Raw genomic sequence first — 16,335 nt, 5'->3', positions numbered from 1 at the left:
AAATAATTAGTAGAAAAATACATTTTACAGTAAAATCAATTATTTGTATATTATTAAACTGATCTGATACCTTAAACATTTATTTTCTATGTTTATGGGTTGTCTTAAATAGTTAGTAAAAAAATATATAAATACGAATTGATTTAGCTTTGTCGTGGTTTAACTCTTATCTTACTGACAGGATGCAATGCGTCTCCCATAATAATGTGACCTCGGACTATGTTAAGGTAACGTGCGGAGTTCCTCAGGGTTCGGTTCTTGGCCCTGCACTCTTTAGTACATACATGCTGCCGCTAGGCGACATCATACGTAAATACGGTGTTAGCTTTCATTGTTATGCTGATGACACCCAACTCTACATGCCCCTAAAGCTGACCAACACGCCGGATTGTAGTCAGCTGGAGGCGTGTCTTAATGAAATTAAACAATGGATGTCTGCTAACTTCTTGCAACTCAACGCCAAGAAAACGGAAATGCTGATTATCGGTCCTGCTAAACACCGACATTTATTTAATAATACCACCTTAACATTTGACAACCAAACAATTACACAAGGCGAATCAGTAAAGAATCTGGGTATTATTTTCGACCCAACTCTCTCCTTTGAGTCACACATTAAGAGTGTTACTAAAACGGCCTTCTTTCATCTCCGTAATATCGCTAAAATTCGTTCCATTTTGTCCACTAGCGACGCTGAGATCATTATTCATGCGTTCGTTACGTCTCGTCTCGACTACTGTAACGTATTATTTTCGGGCCTCCCTATGTCTAGCATTAAAAGATTACAATTGGTACAAAATGCGGCTGCTAGACTTTTGACAAGAACAAGAAAGTTTGATCATATTACGCCTATACTGGCTCACCTGCACTGGCTTCCTGTGCACTTAAGATGTGACTTTAAGGTTTTACTACTTACGTATAAAATACTACACGGTCTAGCTCCGTCCTATCTTGTCGATTGCATTGTACCATATGTCCCGGCAAGAAATTTGCGTTCAAAGTGCTCCGGCTTATTAGAGATTCCCAGAGCCCAAAAAAAGTCTGCGGGCTATAGAGCGTTTTCTATTCGGGCTCCAGTACTATGGAATGCCCTCCCGGTAACAATTAGAGATGCTACCTCAGTAGAAGCATTTAAGTCCCATCTTAAAACTCATTTGTATACTCTAGCCTTTAAATAGCCCCCCTGTTAGACCAGTTGATCTGCCGTTTCTTTTCTTTTCTCCTCTGCTCCCCTTTTCCTTGAGGGGGGGGGGGGGGGGGGGGGCACAGGTCCGGTGGCCATGGATGAAGTGCTGGCTGTCCAGAGTCGGGACCCGGGGTGGACCGCTCGCCTGTGCATCGGCTGGGAACATCTCTGCGCTGCTGACCCGTCTCCGCTCGGGATGGTGTCCTGCTGGCCCCACTATGGACTGGACTCTTACTATTATGTTGGATCCACTATGGACTGGACTCTCACAATATTATGTCAGACCCACTCGACATCCATTGCTTTCGGTCTCCCCTAGAGGGGGGGGGGTTACCCACATATGCGGTCCTCTCCAAGGTTTCTCATAGTCATTCACATCGACGTCCCACTGGGGTGAGTTTTTCCTTGCCCTTATGTGGGCTTTGTACCGAGGATGTCGTTGTGGCTTGTGCAGCCCTTTGAGACACTTGTGATTTAGGGCTATATAAATAAAGATTGATTGATTGATTGATTGATAAACTGATATTTGTCACATTTATTATTTTATTTTATTGTTATTTTTAATTAACTATTTAAATAGGACAACAGACCAAAACTTTGAAATTAAATTATAGAAGTGTCCAAAATATCAGTTTAATAATATATAACGTTTTTACTAATTAATAATTTAACAAAAAAAGTAGAAACTAAATTATTTTACTGTTAAAAATACGAATCGAATATAATATACATTTAATTATGTTAAAATATTAAATTTACTAATTAATTAATTAATACAAGCCCAAAAATAAAAAAATAAATGATTTAGGTGTCACAAATATCAGTTTAATAATATATAATCGTTTCATATCAATATATATGTTTATTTAAGGTATATTTAATACATATTTTAATGGCCCGAAAAAATTAATAATCAGTCAAAATATCAGTTTGATAATATATAAATAATTCATATTATTGTAATATGTATTTTCTACTAATTATTTCGTTAGGACGACCCATTAAATTCAACTAAATTGTTTAAGTGTCAAAAACATAAGTTTGTTATTATTTTCATATTAAATTTTAAATTAACACAACTCAAGCAATAGAAAATAAATGATGTGTGTGTCAAAAATATCACTTAAATAAAATATAATAATTTAATTTTATTTGATTTTATTATTTCACAAAAAATTCCATTAAGACAAGATTGCTAAAATTACAAAATAACTTAAAATATCAGTTATAAAATGTATTCATATTAGTAGTTTAAGCTAATCCTATAGGACACAGCCCCAAAATAGAAAAAACGATGCGTGAGAAAAATATCATTTTAATATTATATGATTAATTTGCATATATAGATATATTTTTTAATTATTTTTATTTTTATTTAAGACAACCAAAAAAAACTTTGTTATGATTACATTTTTTCATATTAATATAATTTTTCACAAATTATGTAAATAAGACAACCGCACAATTGAAAATAAATGATTTGCATGTCAAAAATATGAGTTTAATGTCCTATAATAATTTTGATTGTATTATATATTATGTATTATATATTATTCACCAATAATTCTATTAATACAACAACACAAAAAATGTATTAATTTAATTTATTTAAAAAGCTAATATATCAGTTTATTAAATTCACATTAATATCTACTTTTTGGACTAATTTAATTGCGACAACAACCCCCAAACATATCAAATAAAATATTAAAAAATCGAATACATCAGTTCAATAATACAGTATATGATTTATTTTTAATTATATGTATTTCTAATAATATGTTTTTTTCCACTAATCATTTCATTAAAAAACAACACAGAAAATAAATAAATAAATAACTCTGGGGTATACGGTTGCAAAATTTGCAACAAAAAAAAGTTAGCATAAATTATGTACCCAGTTATGTGACTTTGGGATATACGGTTGCAAAATTAGCAAAAAAATAAAATTGCATAAGTCAAATATCTTGTTATATGACTCTGGGGTATATGGTTGCAAAATTTACACACACACAAAAAGTTAGCATAAGTTCTGGGCTAAGTTACAGTATGTGACTCTGGGGTATACCATTGCAAAATTATCAAAAGTATTAATAAAGCATATATCAAGTACCAAGTTATATAACTCTGGGGTACACGGTTGCAAAATTTCCAAAAATAACGTTTGCGTAAGTCATGGAACAAGTTACAGTATGTGACTCTGGGGTATACGGTTGCAAAATTATCAAATAAATAAATAAAGCATATGTCAAGTATCAAGTTATATGACTCTGGGGTATACAAATGCAAAATTAGAAAAAAAATAGTTAACGTGTCACATACCAAGTTATATGACTCTTTGGCATACGGTTGCAAAATTAACACAAAAAAAATTGCATATGTCAAGTAAAAAAGTTTGCATAAGTTATGGACCAAGTTACAGTATGTGACTCTGGGGTATACGGTTGCAAAATTTGCCAAAAAATTAAATAGCATATGTCAAATACCACGTTATATGACTCTGGGGTATACGGTTGCAAAATTTGCACACAAAAAAAGTTAGCATAACTTATGGACTAAGTTACAGTATCTGACTCTGGGGCATACGGTTGCAAAATTATCAAAAAAATAAATAAAGTATATGTCAAGTACCAAGTTATATGACTCTGGGGTACACGGTTGCAAAATTATCAAAACATTAATATGTCAAGTAAGTAAATACTAATCATTTATTAAAAAATCAACACAAAACTTAGAAAAAAAAAATTAAACGTTAAAAAAAAAAATATATATATATATATATATATATATATATATATATGTATATATATATATGTATATATATATGTATAGAACAAATGTATGTAAAGAGAAAAATAAGAAAATATTTAAGCATGTCTGATTACAATTGAAACCTTTTAGAATGTATATATTTATTGATTGGTGAGTAATCAATGATGTCATTTCCTGTGTTCAACTGTGGGTTCGTGGAGTTGCTGTGGTGTACCAAGTTATATGACTCTGGGGTATACGATTGCAAAATTTGCACACAAAAAAAGTTTGCATAAGTTATGGACCAAGTTACAGTATGTGACTCTGGGGTATACGGTTGCAAAATTATCAAAAAAACAAATGAAGCATATGTCAAGTACCAAGTTATATGACTCTGGGTTATACGGTTGCAATATTACAAAAAAAAATTAGCATAAGTTATATACCAAGTTATAAGACTCTCGGGTATACGGTTGAAAAATTTGCACAAAAAAAAGTTTGCATAAGTTATGTACCAAATTATAGGACTCTCGGATATACGATTGCAAAATTTGCACAAAAAAAAGTTAGCGTAAGTTATGTACCAAGTTATAGGACTCTGGGATATAAAGTTGCAAAAATAGCAAAAAAATAAAAAAATAAAAAAAATAGCATATGTCAAGTACCAAGTTATATAACTCTGGGATATACGGTTGCAAAATGAGCAAAAAAAAACAGTTAACGTGTCACATACCAAGTTATATGACTCTGGGGTATACGGTTGCAAAATTTGCAAATAAAAGTTAGCATAAGTTATATACCAAGTTATATGACTCTGGGTATACGGTTGCAAAATTTGCAAAAATAAATAAATAAAGCATATGTCAAGTACCAAGTTATATGACTCTGGGTATATGGTTGCAAAATTAGCAACAACAAAAAAAGTTAGCGTAAGTTATGTACCAAGCTATAGGACTCTGGGGTATACGGTTGCAAAATTAGCAACAACAAAAAAAGTTAGCATAAGTTATGTACCAAGTTATAGGACTCTGGGATATAAAGTTGCACAAATTGCAAAAAATAAAAAAAATAAAAAATTAGCATATGTCAAGTACCAAGTTATGTAACTGTGGGGTATACGGTTGCAAAATGAGCAAAAAAAAAGTTAGCATAAGTTATGTACCAAGTTATATGACTCATGGGTATATGGTTGCAAAATTACCAAAAACAAATTTAAATTTAAGAAAAGAGAAAAGAGAAGAACATATTTAAGGATGTCTGATTACAATTGAAACATTTTAGAATGTATAAAGGCAATTATTTATTGATTGGTGAGTAATCAATGATGTCATTTCCTGTGATCACGGGCTTGCTGTGGTGTGCTGTGATGTGACACCTGCAACTGTTGACGGCCGGAACGTGGTACCGGTCCATCAAGGCGTCCGAGAATAATTCCTGGAAAGTTTTGACGACCGTTTGCGACGCAACCTTTGACCCCCCTCAGCGACCTTAGTTCCCGACATGTGAGGTCGCAGGTTTGGGCCTCGCCCCCTTTTTGTCGACATCAAAGCGTCCTCCCGACACGCCTCCTGTCCTCGTCCGCCTCCTCCAAGACTCTTTGTAAGTGTCCTGATTCCACGCTCGCTTTCACGCCTCCTCATGGAAAATTCCACACCTGCAGACGACTGACTCTTGCACTGTGTGTGTGTGTGTGTGTGTGTGTGTGTGTGTGTGTGTGTGTGTGTGTGTGTGTGTGTGTGTGTGTGTGTGTGTGTGTGTGTAACGGAGGCAGCACAATAGCAGCACTGTGTTTTGTGATGTGAGGCCTTCAATAGCAACACAATGGTGGCATTGCAGGCGACCAACACAAGACGCATGCTAATTTCCACAGCAAACAAACATGTTTTTAACACCTTCTCCTTCATGAAAACAACAACAACAAAAAAGCGTGCATGGCTAGCGAGGTGGTGCAAGGCTGTGCTGCCAATGTGGGTCACGGTGAGTGTCTCAATCCCTGATAAAAGCGGGCGGACTTTCACCTGCCAGATTACGCTGCTGTTTGTCTGAACCAGGCTATCTTAGTAACCCTGCCGGGCGTTGATGTGCTTTTCACGAGTCGCCGTCATATTTCGTGACGTGATGTAATAGTTGGACGCTTCCAAGATGTTGCGACATAGCTGTTATCTTCATGAAAGAGAACAATGTTGGTATTATTAAGACTGGGCCGTAAAATGATATGAATAAATATCGCGAAGCAAGGTCGGTTGCATGAACAAAGGCACTCGCTCTCTGGTAATCGAGCAACATTGCAACATTTGCAAAATTAGCACAAAAAAAAAATTTGCATATGTCAAGTACCAAGTTATATGGTTGCAAAATTTGCAATAAAACAGTTAGCGTAAGTTATGGACAAGATAGGTGACTCTGGGGTATACGGTTGCAAAATTGGCACACAAAAAAAAAAAATTGCATATGTCAAGTACCAAGTTATATGACTCTGAGGTATACGGTTGCAAAATTGGCAAAAAATAAAAAATAAATTGCATATGTCTAGTACCAAGTTATATGACTCTGAGGTATACGGTTGCAAAATTGGCAAAAAATAAAAAATAAATTGCATATGTCTAGTACCATGTTATATGACTCTGAGGTAAACGGTTGCAAAATTGGCACACAAAAAAATTGCATATGTCAGGTACCAAGTTATATGACTCTGGGGTATGTGGTTGCAAAATTTGCAATAAAATATAAAATTGCATATGTCAAGTATGACTCTGAGGTATACGGTTGCAAAATTGGCAAAAAAAAAAATAAAGTGCATATGTCTAGTACCATGTTATATGACTCTGAGGTAAACGGTTACAAAATTGGCACACAAAAAAATTGCATATGTCAGGTACCAAGTTATATGACTCTGGGGTATACAGTTGCAAAATTGGCCCAAAAAAAATAAAATAAATTGCATATGTCTAGTACCATGTTATATGACTCTGAGGTAAACGGTTACAAAATTGGCACACAAAAAAATTGCATATGTCAGGTACCAAGTTATATGACTCTGAGGTAAACGGTTGCAAAATTGGCACACAAAAAAATTGCATATGTCAGGTACCAAGTTATATGACTCTGGGGTATGTGGTTGCAAAATTTGCAATATAAAAGTTAGCATAAGTTATGGACTAAGTTATGTGACTCTGGGGTATACGGTTGCAAAATTGGCAAAAAAGAAAAAGAAAAAAAAGTGCATATGTCAACTACCAAGTTATATGACTCTGAGGTATACAGTTGCAAAATTGGCAAAAAAAATATATAAAATTGCATATGTCAAGTACCAAGCTATATGACACTGAGGTATACGGTTGCAAAATTAGCAACAAAAAAAAAATGGTATATGTCAGGTACCAAGTTATATGACTCTGGGGTATATGGTTGCAAAATTGGCACACAAAAAAAATTGCATATGTTTAGTACCAAGTTATATGACTCTGAGGTATACGGTTGCAAAATTAGCACAAAAAAAAATTAGCATGAGTTATGGACCAAGTTATGTGACTCTGGGGTATACGGTTGCACAATTGGCACACACAAAAAATTGCATATGTTTAGTACCAAGTTATATGACTCTGAGGTATACGGTTGCAAAATTAGCACAAAAAAAAGTTAGCATGAGTTATGGACCAAGTTATGTGACTGGTGTATACGTTTGCAAAATTGGCAATTTTTTTTTGCATATGTCAGGTACCAAGTTATATGACTCTGAGGTATACGGTTGAAAAATTTGCACACAAAAAAAAAAAAAGTAGCATAAGTTTTGGACCAAGTTATGTGACTCTGAGGTATACGGTTGCAAAATTTGTAATAAAAAAGTTAGCATACGTTATGGACTAAGTTATGTGACTCTGGGGTGTACGGTTGCAAAATTGGGAGAAAAACAATAGCATATGTCAAGTATGACTCTGAGGTATATGGTTGCAAAATTGGCAACAACAAAAAAAAAGTGCATATGTCAAGTACCAAGCTTTATGACTCTGAGGTATACAGTTGCAAAATTGGCAAAAAAATATATACAATTGCATATGTCAAGTACCAAGCTATATGACTCTGAGGTATACGGTTGCAAAATTAGCAGCAAAAAAAAAATTGCATATGTCAGGTACCAAGTTATATGACTCTGAGGTATACGGTTGCAAAATTTGCAATAAAAAAGTTAGCGTTTGTTATGGACCAAGTTATGTGACTCTGGGGTATACGGTTGCAAAAGTAACAAAAGCTTGTTGGTATCCTTGTGGCGAGGTGGAGCAACTTCCTGTCTTACCATCCTCCGCAACATACAATGTTTACACTCATGTTTACACTTCTTACGACTTGAGGACCGAGCTCGATAGCTGCTGCTAGACGTTCTTTACTCATTTAGAAAAAAAACTGATTTTGAAGTGTTTCTACCTCCCAGTGGCCCCCAGTTGGATTGAGTTTGAGGTACCAAAATAACTTTCACGCTTGTCGGTATCCTCGTGACGAGGTCAAACAGTAGCATCGTCAGCCAAACATGCTCCTGTGGCTTCATCGCCGCTCTCTGCTTGCCCGAGGTCAAGCGGTTCAAGAGCGCTTCGATGCTAAGTTCGCGACCCCCCCCCCCCAAGGTCGCGTGGTTTCAGACGCTGACACAAACTTTTGTTTGTTTTGTGTTTCTTCGTCTATTGTTTGTACAGGTCACACTCAATCACTGCCTCTGCTGCCAATCAAGCGGTTCATGTTGCCAGCTGCTCCTCATTTCACCTGTTGATCAGCCAGCCAACCCCGGACAAGCCCCCAATTTATGTTACGCTCCCAGATGGCTCAGAGTCTAGGGATCGTAGGAGAACGCAACATAAAAGTGTATAAATTGTAAATAAAAGAACGTAACACGAAGCCGTTAGCTCGTAGCGACATTGTCCTCCGCGGTCTGACCTGGTTATTGATCGTCTCATTAAGCTGCGATAAGACTGCCCTGCTTTTTCTGCCGATAAAACTGTTACTGAGTGACCTGCAAGGCGAGCTCTCTGCGGTCGCGCCCAGGCTCGCTAGCGCTATTTGTTTGGGCTACTGGCTAAAGGTTAAGCTAACGGCGTGCTTTCATTCGCCAGATGGAAGAAAGATAAACGTCGGCAGAAGTCACATTGTGCAGTGACGCTCAGCTGATGTCCCGCCGGATCAGTCGCGGTCACGTCGTGGAAGACTTTCAGCCTCTTCCCAGAAATATGGGAGGCACATGAGCGAGTGACATGCAGTCTCGCTAAGCTATCATGCTAATCACTTCAACTTGTAAATAAGACACTTTCAGGTCTCGTTGTAACAAGAGCTGAAATGACTATCTGATATCGCTTCAATATCCCCCAAACCTAAAAAACAGATTATAACGGTTAAAGAGGTTAGCATGCCAATTAGTGTTGTCCCGATACCAACACTTTGGTACCGGTACCAAAATGTATTTGGATACTTTTTGGTACTTTTCGATACGTTTCTAAATAAAGGGCATCACAAAAAATTTCATTATTGGCTTTATTCTAACAAAAAATCTTAGGGTACATTAAACATACCGTATTTTTCGGAGTATAAGTCGATCCGGAGTATAAGTCGCACCGATACGGTACTCGTTTTTCTGGCTGATATCAGACCGATACTTGTTTGTTTTTTTTTTGCTGATATCAGACCAACACTTGTTTCTTTGCTGATATCAGACCAATACTTGTTTTTTGTATTATATCAGACCGATACTTGTTTTTTCTGCTAATATCAGACCAATACTTATTTTTTTGCTAATATCAGACTGATACTAGTTTTTTTTGCTAATATCAGACCGATCCTTGTTTTTCTGCTGATATTAGACCAACACTTGTTTCTTTGCTAATATCAGACCGATACTTGTTTCTTAGCTAATATCAGACCGATACTTGTTTTTTTGCTAATATCAGACCGATACTTGTTTTTTTGCTTATATCAGACCGACACTTGTTTCTTTGCTGATGTCAGACCGATACTTGTTTTTTTTGCTGATATCAGACGATACTTGTTTTTTTGCTAATATCAGACTGATACTTGTTTTTTGGCTGATATCAGACCGATACTTGTTGTTTTTTCTCTGATATCAGTCCAATACTTGTTTTTTGCTAATATCAGACTGATACTTGTTTTTTGCTAATATCAGTACCGATACTTGTTTTTTTGCTAATATCAGACCGATACTTGTTTTTTTGCTAATATCAGACCGACACTTGTTTCTTTGCTGATATCAGACCGATTCTTGTTTTTTTGCTGATATCAGACCAATACTTGTTTTTTTCCTCTGATAACAAAGGATACTTGCTTTTTTCTAATATTAAACAGATACTTGTTTTTTTTGGCTGATATCAGAGCGATACTTGTTTTTTTGCTAATATCAGACCGACACTTGTTTCTTTGCTGATATCAGACCGATACTTATTTTTTGCTGATATCAGACCGATACTTGTTGTTTTTTCTCTGATATCAGACCGATACTTGTTTTTTTGGCTGATATCAGACTATACTTGTTTTTTTGCTGATATCAGACCGACATGTGTTTCTTTGCTGATATCAGACCGATACTTGTTTTTCATGATATAAGACCGATACTTGGTTTTTTTGCTGATAGACGATACTTGTTTTTTTGCTAATATCAGACCGATACTTGTTTTTTTGCTAATATCAGACCGATACTTGTTTTTTTGCTAATATCAGACCGACACTTGTTTCTTTGCTGATATCAGACCGATACTTGTTTTTTTGCTGATATCAGACCGATACTTGTTTTTTTCCTCTGATAACAAAGGATACTTGTTTTTTGCTAAAATCAGACCGATACTTGTTGTTTTTTTCTCTGATATCAGACCGATGCTTGTTTTTTGGCTGATATCAGACGATACTTGTTTTTTGCTGATATCAGACCGACATGTGTTTCTTTGCTGATATCAGACCGATACTTGTTTTTTTATGATATCAGACCGATACTTGTTTTTTTGCTGATAGACGATACTTGTTTTATGCTAATATCACACATATACTTGTTTTTTTTGCTAATATCAGACCGATACTTGTTTTTTTGCTAATATCAGACTGACACTTGTTTCTTTGCTGATATCAGACCGATAATTGTTTTTTCCCTCTGATAACAAAGGATACTTGTTTTTTTGCTAATATCAGACCGATACTTGTTTTTTTTGGCTGATATCAGACCGATGCTTGTTTTTTTGCTAATATCAGACTGATACTTGTTTTTTTGCTAATATCAGACCGACACTTGTTTCTTTGCTGATATCAGACCGATACTTGTTTTTTTGGCTGATATCAGACCGATACTTATTTTTTGCTGATATCAGACCGATGCTTGTTTTTTTTGCTGATATCAGACCGATACTTGTTTTTTTTGCTAATATCAGACTGATACTTGTTTTTTAGCTAATATCAGACCGATACTTGTTTTTTGCTGATATCAGACCGACATGTGTTTCTTTGCTGATATCAGACCGATACTTGTTTTTTTATGATATCAGACCGATACTTGTTTTTTTGCTGATAGACGATACTTGTTTTATGCTAATATCACACAGATACTTGTTTTTTTTGCTAACATCAGACCGATACTTGTTTTTTTGCTAATATCAGACCGACACTTGTTTCTTTGCTGATATCAGACCGATAATTGTTTTTTCCCTCTGATAACAAAGGATACTTGTTTTTTTGCTAATATCAGACCGATACTTGTTTTTTTGGCTGATATCAGACCGATGCTTGTTTTTTTGCTAATATCAGACTGATACTTGTTTTTTTGCTAATATCAGACCGACACTTGTTTCTTTGCTGATATCAGACCGATACTTGTTTTTTTGGCTGATATCAGACCGATACTTATTTTTTGCTGATATCAGACCGATGCTTGTTTTTTTGCTGATATCAGACCGATACTTGTTTTTTTTGCTAATATCAGACTGATACTTGTTTTTTAGCTAATATCAGACCGACACGTGTTTCTTTGCTGACATCAGACCAATACTTGTTTTTTTCCCCTCTGATATCAGACGATACTTGTTTTTTTGCTAATATCAGACCGATACTTGTTTTTTTGGCTGATATCAGACCGATACTTGTTTTTTGCTGATATCAGACCGATACTTGTTTTTTTGCTGATATCAGACCGATACTTGTTTTTTTGCTCATATCAGACCGATACTTGTTTTTTGCTGATATCAGACCGATACTTGTTTTTTGCTAATGTCAGACCGATACATGTTTTTTTGCTAATATCAGACCGATACTTGTTTTTTTGCTGCTTTCAGACCGATACTTGTTTTTTGCTGATATCAGACCGATACTTGTTTTTTTGCTCCTTTCAGACCGATACTTGTTTTTTTTGCTAATATCAGACCGACACTTGTTTCTTTGCTGCTTTCAGACTGATACTTGTTTTTTTTTGCTGATATCAGACCGATACTTTGTTTTTTTATCTGATATCAGACGATACTTGTTTTTTTGCTAATATTAGACCGATACTTGTTTTTTTTTGGCTGATATCAGACCGATACTTGTTTCTTTGCTGATATCAGAAGGATACTTGTTTTTTTTATGATATCAGACCGATACTTGGTTTTTTTCTCTGGTATCAGACGATACTTGTTTTTTTGCTGATATCAGAGCGATACTTGTTTCACACATAAGTCGTACCTGGGTATAAGTCACAAACTATGAAAAAAACTGCGACTTCCAGTCTGAAAAATACGGTATATCAATAAATGGATCTGAAGTTGTTAAAAGATGTCAAGTGATGAAAGTAAATGCTGCTTTTGGGTGTGCCCCCCCCTCTCGGTCTCGGGCCTCTTCCTGGATTTGTTCCAGGAGCGCCGCGCGTCTTGTGATACGAGGGAGGATAATAATGTTTTCAGGACACAAAACACTTTGTCACGCTCCCCGGCGTGGACGTCTTGGAGTTGATTAACCAACATGGCGCCGAGCGCTAACGATTAAAGAAAGTTGGATCAGACTTTCTCCGTCTTAACTTTATCGCGAGCGTCAACGATTAACCGTGTCTCCTAAAAAAAGATGCTGTAAATCAAAGGTCACGCGTTCATTCAACATATCAACAAACCAATCAATGACAGGAGACCAAATAAATGATCAATATTTTACTCAAGTCATTTAGTTACATGAAAGCAAACACATCTAACCTTTGACCTCCAGCCATGTTCTCCTCAACAATGAAAACATGAACTAACATCTTTGTTTTTTTCTCAAACATATTAAATACTTTTTTAAAAATAATTTTAACTTTAATCAACCAAAGCTGGTGAAATACTTTTTTATGAAGTAATTTGTTTTCATTTGAATTTTCACCTAACTTTAATTTTGACTAATATACTCACTAATTATTCCATCATTTACTAATTTTATAAACTTTGATTCAACCAAGGTGGGCTAAAATATTTTCTATAAAATAATATATTTTTATTCTAACTAGAAATTCAGTCAACCAAGGCAGGCTAAATATTTTTTAATTAGATAATGTATTTTTATTTTTATTTTAATCAACCAAGGCTGGCTCAGCATTTCTAATTAGATTGTTTATTTTAATTGTAACTTTAGTTTTATTGCCTAAATAATTTATTTTAATTAACTTTATTTTTATTTAACTTTATTCAAATTTAAATTTATTCAACCAAGGCGGGCTAAATATTTTTTCATCAAATAATTGATTTTACTCTTGACTTTAATTTTGATCAACCGAGGCTGGTTAAATATCATTTGATTGAATAATTTATTTTAAATTGTAACTTTAATTTTAATCAACCAAGGCTGGCTAAATATTTGTTTATTAATTAATTTATTCAAACTTTGACTTTAATTTTAATCAACCAACTCCAGCTAAATATTATTCAATTAAATAATTTTTTTTAAATGTTGAGTTTTATTTTTAATTAACCAAGGTTGGCTAAATATATTTTAACTAAATCATTTATTTAAATTTTGACTTTAATTTTTATCGACCAAGGCTGGCTAAATATTATTAGATTAAATAATTTATTTTGAATTTCAACTTTAATTTTAATCAACCGAGGCTGGCTAACTAATCAATTAAATAATTCATTAAAATGTTGACTTTTATTTTTAATCAACCAAGGCTGGCTAAATATTTTTTAATTTATTTATTTAAACTTTGACTTTAATTTTAATCAACAAAGGCTGGCTAAATATTATTCACTTAAATAAATATTTTTTTTAATTTTGACTTATTTTTAATTAACTAAGGCTGGCTAAATATTTTTAAATTAAATACATTATTTTAACTAAAAAAATTATTTTAATTTTGACTTTGATTTTAACCAACCAAGGCTGGCTAAATAGTATTCAATTACATTTTTTGTTTTTAAATGTTGACTTATTTTTAATCAACCAAGGCTGGCTAAATATTTTTTAATTAAATACATTATTTTAATTTCGACTTTGATTTTAATCAACCGAGGCTGGCTAAATATTATTCAATTTAAAAAATACTTTTTTAATTTTGACTTTAATTTTTAATCAACCAAGGCTGGCTAAATATTTTTTAATTTATTTATTTAAACTTTGACTTTAATTTTAATCAACAAAGGCGGGCTAAATATTATTCAATTAAATAAATACTTTTTTTAAATTTTGACTTATTTTTAATTAACTAAGGCTGGCTAAATATTTTTAAATTAAATACATTATTTTACCTAAAAAAATGTATTTTAATTTTGACTTTGATTTTAACCAAACGAGGCTGGCTAAATATTATTTTATTAAATCATTTATACAAATGCTGATGTTGATTTTAATCAACCAAGGCTGGTTAAATAGTATTCAATTAAATCAATTTTTTAAATGTTGACTTATTTTTAATCAACCAAGGCTGGCTAAATATTTTTTAATTAAATACATTATTTTAATTTCGACTTTGATTTTAATCAACCGAGGCTGGCTAAATATAATTAAATTTAAAAAATACTTTTTTAATTTTGACTTTAATTTTTTATTACGGTAACCAAGGCTGGCTAAATATTTTTTAATTTATTTATTTAAACTTTGACTTTAATTTTAATCAACAAAGGCTGGCCAAATATTATTCAATTAAATAAATACTTTTTTAATTTTGACTTATTTTCAATTAACTAAGGCTGGCTAAATATTTTTAAATTAAATACATTATTTTAACTAAAAAATGTATTTTAATTTTGACTTATTTTTAATCAACCAAGGCTGGCTAAATATTTTTTAATTAAATGCATTATTTTAATTTCGACTTTGATTTTAATCAACCGAGGCTGGCTAAATATTATTCAATTTAAAAAAATACTTTTTTAATTTTGACTTTAATTTTTTATTAACTAAGGCTGGCTAAATATTTAAATCAAATAATTTATTCACATTTTTCCTGGAATTTTTTTTTAACCAAAGCTGTCTAAAAAAGTTTTTTATGAATAATAAAAAAAAGAAAGTATTTTAACTTTAAATTTGCTGAACCGCGAACTAAGAAATAATGTATTTTATTTTTAATTTTAATTTTAACTTTAAATTTAATCAACAATGGCTGGCCAAAAACATCTTTAGGAACCTATCTAATAAGTATTCATTTATTGTATTTATTAAATGCCATTTAATTTGTATCTAGAATATTCAGTTGCAATATTTTCCATTTTATTTATTTATTTAAGTCTGTCAATTTAGAAAAATATATGCAAAAATAGATATTATTATTATTATAAATAAACAAATTAACAAAATATTATGTTTATTCACAGTATGTAACTTATTTGTATAATACATAGATTTATTTATTTATTATAATTTGTTTCCAATAATCAAAAATAAATGGCAAAAAGTACTCATCCAAACAAACAAAACAATAACTGTACACTAAAATCCCCTTAAAACTGTTAGTAACTTGCACATGATGTTGACTAATAGTTGACTAATGTAAAAAAAAAAAAAAAAAAAACACGAACATTTGTAGTAGTCAGCAGACAACTGCTGCAGTGGGCGTGGCGTGTGCGTGAAAGACGTGGGCGACGTGACAAGGAGCGCGTGTTGTCTTGTGGTCAGGAGCAGCGCCACCGTGTGGACACGTGGAGCATAGCGTTTGACCTTTAACCCTCAAAATATTAGAATCATAATTAATATTTGTTAATTTAAAAAAATATATATATCTACATTTATTGCAGACTTGTGACACTTTGAGAAGTGGGTCCCTTTTAGGTCCTAGGAGTAAGAGTGTATAGTCAAGCTTCAGCGTGCACAAGTGCAAACCGCCACTTTAAATTAGTCTTACATAAAAAAAACTTTATATCAATAGATGGATCTGAAGTTGTTAAAAGATATCAAAGTAAAAATAGTTAATCATTTAATTTCCACGA

The sequence above is a fragment of the Nerophis lumbriciformis genome, linkage group LG37 (assembly GCF_033978685.3).
Source record: "Nerophis lumbriciformis linkage group LG37, RoL_Nlum_v2.1, whole genome shotgun sequence".
Classification (NCBI taxonomy): domain Eukaryota; kingdom Metazoa; phylum Chordata; class Actinopteri; order Syngnathiformes; family Syngnathidae; genus Nerophis; species Nerophis lumbriciformis.
This window is presented reverse-complemented; position numbering follows the sequence as displayed.